The sequence below is a fragment of the Monodon monoceros genome, unplaced genomic scaffold, assembly GCF_005190385.1.
Source record: "Monodon monoceros isolate NGI ecotype Baffin Bay Population unplaced genomic scaffold, NGI_Narwhal_1 Super_Scaffold_21, whole genome shotgun sequence".
NCBI lineage: Eukaryota > Metazoa > Chordata > Mammalia > Artiodactyla > Monodontidae > Monodon > Monodon monoceros.
Window position 1 is genome coordinate 91,850,528 of NW_021703778.1, and position 8,980 is coordinate 91,859,507.

The 8,980-nt window shown below is 41.9% G+C and overlaps 1 protein-coding gene across 1 annotated transcript in view; it reads left to right on the forward strand.

Moving 5' to 3' along the window:
* The first annotated feature begins 1,214 nt into the window (after positions 1-1,214).
* The window catches only part of FSIP1 (fibrous sheath interacting protein 1), a 214,052-nt gene continuing 206,286 nt past the window's right edge, over positions 1,215-8,980 (forward strand). Inside the window, exon 1 of the mRNA XM_029236418.1 lies at positions 1,215-1,249. The gene's annotated coding sequence lies outside the window, so the exon portion shown is untranslated. The remainder of the gene's footprint in view (positions 1,250-8,980) is intronic.

The following is an 8,980-nucleotide window of genomic DNA, read 5'->3' on the forward strand; positions in this document are numbered from 1 at the left end:
TGAATGTAAAGCTGATAGGATTTATAATAAGCTGATTGTAAAGTGTGAGAAGAAGAGGAATTGAGGATGACTTCAAGGTTTTTGGCCTGAGACTGGCAGGCAGGATGCAGTTACCATTTACTGAGATGGATAAGAAGGAGGGGTGGAGGGGGGACTGTGGAGAAGTTTGTTTTTTTACATCTTAAGTTTAAGGTGCTTCTTACATTGAAGTGGAGATGTCTAAGTGAAGATGTCACGTAGTCAGTTAGATAAAAGAGTGTGGACTTCAGAGCTGGAGATAGAAAGGCAGGATTTAGCAGTATATGGATGGCATTTACAGCTAGGGTTTTACACCCACCACTGACGGAGATTGTAGCTGTGGTTCTTTGAGCAACTCACTTAACCTTGTCTATTTGCTCTGCTGAAAAACACTTAAAGAATACACATCTTACCACCTAAAACAATGAGGCTACAGGGTCCATGTACATGAAAATGCCTTGTAAACTGTAAGGTTCTGTTCAAACTGGAAGAAGCAGACAGTTGATGGTACTGGGGATGAAGAAAATCAATTCAGGGACCCAGGGAAATAGTCTTCACGTGCTGAGAATTACAAAAACCACGAAAGAAAGAAAGCGCAAATAGCAATTATTACCTTTTTTGGACTGTAGGCCAATCTAGGCAAAGCTACTATTTTTTTATTTACATGGCACCCAACATTTACTAAGAACTTCACATAACATTATGTTTTGAGCTGCACAACAGTGTTGTGAGGAAGCAATTGTTATCACCCCATTTTACGGAGAAGGAAACTGAGTTCAGAGAGGATTAGCGGACCTGCAGGGGGCATCGTATTAATAGTGAAGGACAGAGCCATACAAGCATCCAGACATCCTCTTTCCAAGTTCAACCTAAATACGAACAAACCATTCCACACTCTCCACCGGCCGCCGGGAAGGCGGAGGAGACAGCAGGGATGCCCGAGGTCTCCGGTTTCCGAAAGTGCTGGGTCCTCTGCCGCTCCTGCGCCCCCACGTCTCGTTTCTGGATGGTATAGCCCTTTTCCCCTATCGCGAGACTGGCAGCTTCGTGCTTCTGGTTGCCAAGAGAACGGCGTTCTGGGAGGCAGGAGGGCTTCTGACCCGCGGCTTCTTCCACCTTCAGAGAAGCTGCGGTGGCGGGAAAGACCCCTCCCCTTTGGGGGACAGTGGGTGACGCTGAGAGTGTCAATGCTCTGACGACTGGACACTAGCCCCCAGTTTCCGTCCGGAAGGTGAGGGACCGCACAGGTTAGGAGCGAACTCTATCGCCGCGCGACAAGCCAATGAGAGGGCGGGGCGGAGTCGTGTCAGGGTGCTGGGCCCGGAGAAGGGGCAGGGCCAATAAGAGGGCGGGCTCAAGCAGGGCGGCGGACTCAAGCAGAGCGGCGGGCTCAAGCAGGGCGGCGGGCTCAAGCAGGGCGGCGGGCTCAGCGGAGGCTGGCCAGGCCTGGGAGAGAGACGCCGGTCTGACCCCGGAGAGGCTTCCGTCTCCTTGAAGGCTGTGTGTCGCCAGGATTTCCTGGAAACGGCGGTAAACGTTCCTACCGTAAGACCAAGTACCAAGGACTCTCACTGCCCTTCTAGCCCCTAAGATCTAGAATTTGTATTACAAATTAATCACCCGCCATTTAAGTGACAAAGGATGCAAATAGGCATTTCACAGAAAAAATAAAAGGTGGACAGTAAACATTTGACTAGAGACTCAACTTCTCTCATAATTAAAGAAATGTAGATCACACTCACAGATACCTTTTGACACTTCTCAGATTGACAAAGATGAAAAGCTTTGACATAAGCAGATTGGCCTGGGTGGGGAAACAGGTACTTTCATCTCAGCGTACCCTGTTGTTAGTAATATAGTTTGGTACAACCTTTTTGGAGGACAGTTGGCAGACTACCAAAATTTGAAAGACAGTGTTCTTTGACTCAGCAATTAAAAAAAAAATTTTATTGAAATAGAGTTGATTTACAGTGTTGTGTTAATTTCTTCTGCACGGCAGAGTGACTCAGTTATACGTATATATATTCTTTTCTGTATTCTTTTCCATGATGATTTGTCACAGGATATCCAATATAGTTCCCTGTGCTATACAGTAGGACATTGTTGCTTATCCATCCTATGTATAATAGTTTGCCTCTGTTAATGCCAAACTCCCATTCCTTTCCTCCCCTATCTCCCCTTCCCATTTGGCAACTGCAAGTCTGTTCTTTATGTCTGTGAGTCTCTTTCTGTTTTGTAGATATGTTCTTTTGTGTTGTATTTTAGATTCCACATGTAGGTGATATATGGTCTTTCTCTTTCTGACTTGGCTTAGTAAGATAATTTCTGGGTCCATCCATGTTGCTGCAAATGGCATTATTTCATTCTTTTTAATGGCTGAGTAGTATTCCATTGTATATATGTACCACATCTTCTTTATCCATTCATCTAGGTTTCCATGTCTTGGCTATTGTAAATAGTGCTGCTATGAACATAGAGGTGCATGTATCTTTTTGAATTATAGTTTTGTCTGGGTATATGCCCAGCAGTGGGATTGCTGGATCATATGGCAACTCTATTTTTTTTCACTTAGAAATTCTAATTTATCTTCTGGGCACATAAACATAACTAAGCAAAGATTTGTACAAAGAGGTTAACTTAAAATTGAGGCATTCTTTACATACAGTAAAATTTACCCTTTTAATATTACAGTTCTATGAGCTTTGACAAATGCATACAGTTATGTAATTACCATCACAATCAGGATACAAAACAGTTGCATCATTCCCCCTGAAATCCCCTAGTACTGTTTTTGTAGTTAACCCTTCCCTACCCCCAGCCCTGGTAACGGTCATCAGTTTCCTGTCCCTATAGTTTTGTCTTCTAGAAGTCATATAATTGGAAACAAATACTGTGGAGCCTTTTGAATCTGGCTTCTTTCAACTTAGCATTATGCAGTTGAGATTTGTCTATGTTTTGTATCAGTAATTTGTTCCCTTATATTGCTGAGTAACATTCCATTGTATAGATGTACCACAGTTGCTTATCCATTGTCTAGTTGAGAGACATTTGGATTGTTCCCAGTTTTTGGCAGTTATTAATGTAGCTGCTATACGTACAGGTTTTTGTGTGAATATAAATGTTCATTTCTTGGGTGAATATCCAGGAGTGAGATTATGGACTCGTATGGTAAGTGTATGTTTACATTGTAAGAAGGTGCCAGGCAGTTTTGCAACACGGCTGTCCCATTTTGCATTCTCATCGGCAATATATGAAAGTTCCAGTTGCTCCAACTTTGTCAGCACTTGGTATTGTTAGTTTTTTAAAAAAATAATTTTCACATTTGAATGTGTAGCAGTATTTCGTTGTGGTTTTAAATTTCTCCAATGACTAATGATGTTGAACATCTTCTGGTGCTAGTTTGCCATCCATACATCTTTGGTGATGAGTCTGCTCAAATCTTTCTTATTATTGAGTCTTGATACTTCTTTATATATTCGGGATATAAGTCCTTTGTCAGCTGTGTGTTTTGCAAATATTTTCTCCCAATATTTGGTCTGTGTTTTCCTTTTCAACTGTGTCTTTTGAAGAGTGGAAGTTTTAAATTTTGATGCATTCCAATTTATCAGTATTTTCTTTTATGAATCAAACTTTTGATGTTGTATCTAAGACATCTTTGCTAGCCCACAATCACACATATTTTATAGAAATTTTATAGTTTTAATTTTCTATTTTAGGTCTATGATCAATTTTGACTAAATTTTTTTATTGTTTTTTAATAACAAATCTTCTATATACAACCTAAGTGAGCTGAATAAAAAAATGCTACATCTATGCAATGAAATACTGTGCCATCATTTGAAAGCATGAAGTGTATCTGTATGTGATGGTATAGAAAAATCTTTGAAATACACTAAGTGTAAAAAAGCAAGTTGTGAAGCACCATGCCATTTGTGTGTGTTTGTGTTGGGGAGGAGTAGGGAGGTAAAGGATAGAAAGTTTGCATATGCCTAAAAAAGTGAGACCTACAAAAATCTTTCTTGGGGTGAGGGTAATTTTGACTTGAAAAACTTTTACATTCTTCTGTATTATTTGATTTTTTTCCCCTCTCAAGGGCAAGTATTTCTTACATAATAAACAAGTACAGAAAGTAAAAAAACAACTACCATAAGTAATTTTTAGATATTAAAATCATGAAAATAAGTGTAATTCTACTTTTTAAAAAGGCTGGCTATTTGTTATTACTAAACAGGAGGATTTATTTTCTTTTGATTCTTCCATTTATCTAAAAACATCAGATTACAGCAGCTACGTGTCCCCATTTTGGTTTTTTTTTTTTTCAGATCACGTGATACTTTAATCGTTGAACAAACAATTAATAGCAGTTATACAATTGACATGTCGTGATCCAGCATCAAGGTCATAAACCATATTGCCGATATGAACTCCAGAATACAATTACACTGTTATCCCTAGTAAAACTTGTTCCGTTGAACAGTGTTTTAGAAGAACAGGTGATAAAGCATATTGACTAGCTGGTCTAAATTTTAATCACTCAGAGGTGTTTTTTTTTTTTTTGCGGTACGCGGGCCTCTCACTGTTGTGGCCTCTCCCGTTGTGGAGCACAGGCTCCGGACGCGTAGGCTCAGCGGCCATGGCTCACGGGACTAGCCGCTCCGCGGCATGTGGGATCCTCCCGGACCGGGGCACAAACCCGTGTCCCCTGCATCGGCAGGCGGACTCTCAACCACTGCGCCACCTGGGAAGCTCTCAGAGGTGGTTTTATTCTCCAAAAAAATAAATGGCGCACGGGCTGAAGGCGCACTGGCTTCAGTAGTTGTGGCTTGCAGGCTCAGTAATTGTGGCCCACTGGCTTAGTTGCTCCGTGGCACGTGGGATCTTCCCGGACCGCGGATCGCACCCGTGTCCCCTGCATTGGCAGGCGAATTCTTAACCACTGCATCACCAGGGAAGTCCCAGAATCGCAGTCTCCCTTTTAATGTACCTTAAGCCCAAAGAATCCATGGAAAATTGTTACAGAAAATAAGACAATAAAATATTGTAAGGACTATAACAGAAGCATATAGTACACAGTTCATATAGACACATCCCAAGCAGTTACCAAGTATATTAAAAGGGAGGCTGCAATTTTAAAAGAATAAGATAAATTATACCCACAAGGGGCTTCCCTGGTGGTGCAGTGGTTGAGAGTCCGCCTGCCAATACAGCGGACACGGGTTTGTACCCCGGTTCGGGAAGATCCCACGTGCCGCGGAGCGGCTGGTCCCATGAGCCATGGCCACTAAGCCTGCGCGTCCGGAGCCTGTGCTCCGCAATGGGAGAAGCCACAACAGCGAGAGGAAAAAAAAAAAAAAAAAAAATTATACCCACAAACTCCCAATCTTTCCTGAAACGTTGCAAACTGAAACCCTATTGTAGGAAGCAGAAGATACCAGGAGACATTCTACAAATGAAGGACTCTAAACCTTGTGGTTGGATAAGGAATTCTGGAAGGAAGGTATCCTCACCCATGGAGAGCAGGTTCCTATACTTCTCTAACATCACATCCCTGTAGTCCATTTTGGTTTTAAACCATTCATGGTGGTTGCATTTCTCTGAAAAAGTTTAAATTAATCCTGCTTGAAATGAATGTTATGAAAAGCTGGTATGTTTTAGTAGTGATTTGTTAGAATTTAGAATCTGGTCATATATCCATGTATTTAATGGAATATCAAGAAGTAAATAATATTCTATTTTAGAAGTATCTGTAATGTAATAAGAAAATGTTTATCGTGTGATGTTAAGTGAGAAATATATGAATCCAATTTTGTTGAAAAGACATAAAAAGCAAAAATGGAAAGGAAATGTTTAGCCAGCAGTGTTTAGCTCAGGGTGGAGAATATTGGGTGATTTTTATTTATTTTTGAGTATACTTTAATATATTCCAGAAAATTTTCTTCAGTAAATAAATTCTTTAATTATGAATTTAAGATTAATAGAAAACCAGAAAATACAGATAAGCAAAAGGTGAAAAAAGACACAAGAACATCCATGAAGCTACCAACCCAGAATCTACCACTGTTACTTCTTTGACTTGTGATCATCTTTCAGGTTCCTCTCTGTATATTTCTTTAATTAGAGAAATTGGACTTGTTTTTTTAAACAAGGTGTTGACTTCCTTCCTCCTTCTTTCCTTCCTTGTCTATGCCCCAGCCAGTTTTCTATTGGAATGTTTCTTTCCCTTGTTGATTGGTAAGAGCTCTTTAAATGTGTAAATGTATTAACCTTTTGTATATTATCTGTATTGCATATATTTTCTCCATTTTCTCATGTACCTTTTAATTTAACTTAGTGTTCCTTTTTTGGTTTGATACTCAAGAGCATTAAATATTATGTAATCAAATCTCTTAGTTTCGTCCTGTTTGACTTATGCTCTGATATGCTGCTTAGTAAGTCACTAACCTCATTATTATATAAATTAGCTCTATGTTTCCTTCCAGTCCCCTGAAGATTCCATATTTTATATTTATTTATTATTAATTTTTTTTACTTTTATTAAAGTAATATAGTAAAATATGTCAAACTGTACTGTAACATTTACAATAAAAAAAAGCAGTCTCTAGTCACATCCTTCAGGGGCAAATATCTTGGACTTATTTAACTATTGTGCTTATTTAACTACTGTTTGGCTTTATCAATTTTTGGATATTCTCTTTGATTTCCTATTAGGACAGATTAGATTTTTTATACTACCTTTTCTTTTACATACTCCTCCTCACGTACACTCAATGTAATTAAGGCACAGTGTTTGGTTAAATTCAGTACTTATATAAGTATTATCATTTGATTGTTTGTTTTCTTGTACAATGCTTTATTTTTCTTGTGGAATTTCTCTCTGGCTATTGAGATTTCTTCTCAAATACTCAAAAACATCTTTAAGTTCCTAATTCAGTATCCTTTATCCATACTTTATTCTACATGGCCAAATTCATAAGATTGTTAGTTACAACCCTACCCATCCTGGAAACTGTATTTTATTTATTATTTTCATGAGCAAACATAATAGAACAGACCTATTTCTAAAACTAATCTAGAGAAGACCTCAGACCTCCCAAAAGGCAAGAAACTCCCCACGTACCTGGGTAGGGCAAAAGAAAAAAAGAAAAAACAGAGACAAAAGAATAAGGACGGAACCTGCACCAGTGGGAGGGAGCTGTGAAGGAGGAAAAGTTTCCACACACTAGGAAGCCCCTCCGCGGGCGGAGACTGCGGGAGGCGGAGGGGGGAGCTTCGGAACCGCGGAGTAGTGCACAGCGACGGGTGCGGAGGGCAAAGCGGGGAGATTCCTGCACAGAGGATCGGTGCCGACCGGCACTCACCAGCCCGAGAGGCTGGTCTGCTCACCCGCCGGGGCGGGCGGGGCTGCAAGCTGAGGCTCGGGTTTCGGTTTTGGACGGAGCGCAGGGAGAGGACTGGGGTTGGCGGCTTGAACATAGCCTGAAGGGGTTAATGCACCACGACTAGCCGGGAGGGAGTTCGGGGAAAAGCCTGCACCTGCCGAAGAGGCAAGAGACTTTTTCTTCCGTCTTTGTTTCCTGGTGCGCGAGGAGAGGGGTTTAAGAGCGCTGCTTAAAGGAACTCCAGAGACGGGCGCGAGCCGCGGCTAAAAGCGCGAACCCCAGAGACGGGCGCGAGCCGCGGCTAAAAGCGCGGACCCCAGAGACGGGCGGGAGACGCTAAGGCTGCTGCTGCCGCCACCAAGGGGCCTGTGTGCGAGCACAGGTCACTCTCCACACCCCTCTTCCGCGAAGCCTGTGCAGCCCGCCACCGCCAGGTTCCCGGGAACCAGGGACAACTTCCACGGGAGAATGCACGGCGGGCCTCAGGCTGGTGCAACGTCACGCCGGCCTCTGCCGCAACGTCACGCCGCCTCTGACGCCGCAGGCCCGCCCCGCACGCAGTGCCCCTCCTTCCCCCCCCTCACCCCCGGCCTGAGTGAGCCAGAGCCCCCGAATCAGCGGCCCCTTTAACCCTGTCCTGTCTGAGCAAAAAACAGACGCCCTCCAGCGACCTACACGCAGAGGCAGGGCCAAATCCAAAGCTGAGCTCCTGTGAGCTGTGAGAACAAAGAAGAGAAAGGGAAATCTCTCCCAGCAGCCTCAGAAGCAGCGGATTAAAGCTCCACAATCAACTTGATATACCCTGCATCTGTGGAATACCTGAATAGATAAGGAATGATCCCAAATTGAAGAGGTGGAATTTAGGAGCGAGATCTATGATTTTTTTCCCTTTTCCTCTTTTTGTGAATGTGTACGTGTATGCTTATGTGTGAGATCTTGTCTGTATACTCTTGCTTCCACCATTTGTCCTAGGGCTCTATCCGTCCATGGTTTTTTAAAAAAATTTTTTTTTCTCAATAATTAATTTTAATTGTAATAACTTTATTATACTTTACCTTCGTTCTTTCTTTCTTTCTTTCTTTCCGTCCTTCCCTCCTTTAGACAACGAATCACCCCAAATTGAGGAGGTGGTCTCTGAGAGCAAGATTTATGATTTTTCCCCCTTTACCTCTTTTTGTGAAGGTGTATGTGTATGCTTCTGTATAAGATTTTCTCTGTATAGCTTTGCTTCCAACATTTGTCCTAAGGTTTTATCCGTCCCTTTTTTTTTTCTAAATATTTTTTAATTCAATAACTATATTATACTTTATTTTATTTTTACTGTATCTTCTTTCTTTCTGTCTTTTTTCCTTCTTTCCCTCCTTCCTTCCTCCCTCCCTCCCTCCTTTCTTTCCTTCTTTGCTTCTTTCTTCCTTCCTTCCTTTCCTCCTTTCCTTCTTTCTTTCCTCATACTTCTACTAATTCTACTTTTTCTCCCTTTTATTCTGAGCCGTGTGGATGAAAGGCTCTTGGTGCTCCAGCCAGGAGTCAGGGCTCTGCCTCTGAGGTAGGAGAGCCAACTTCAGGACACTGGTCAACAAGAG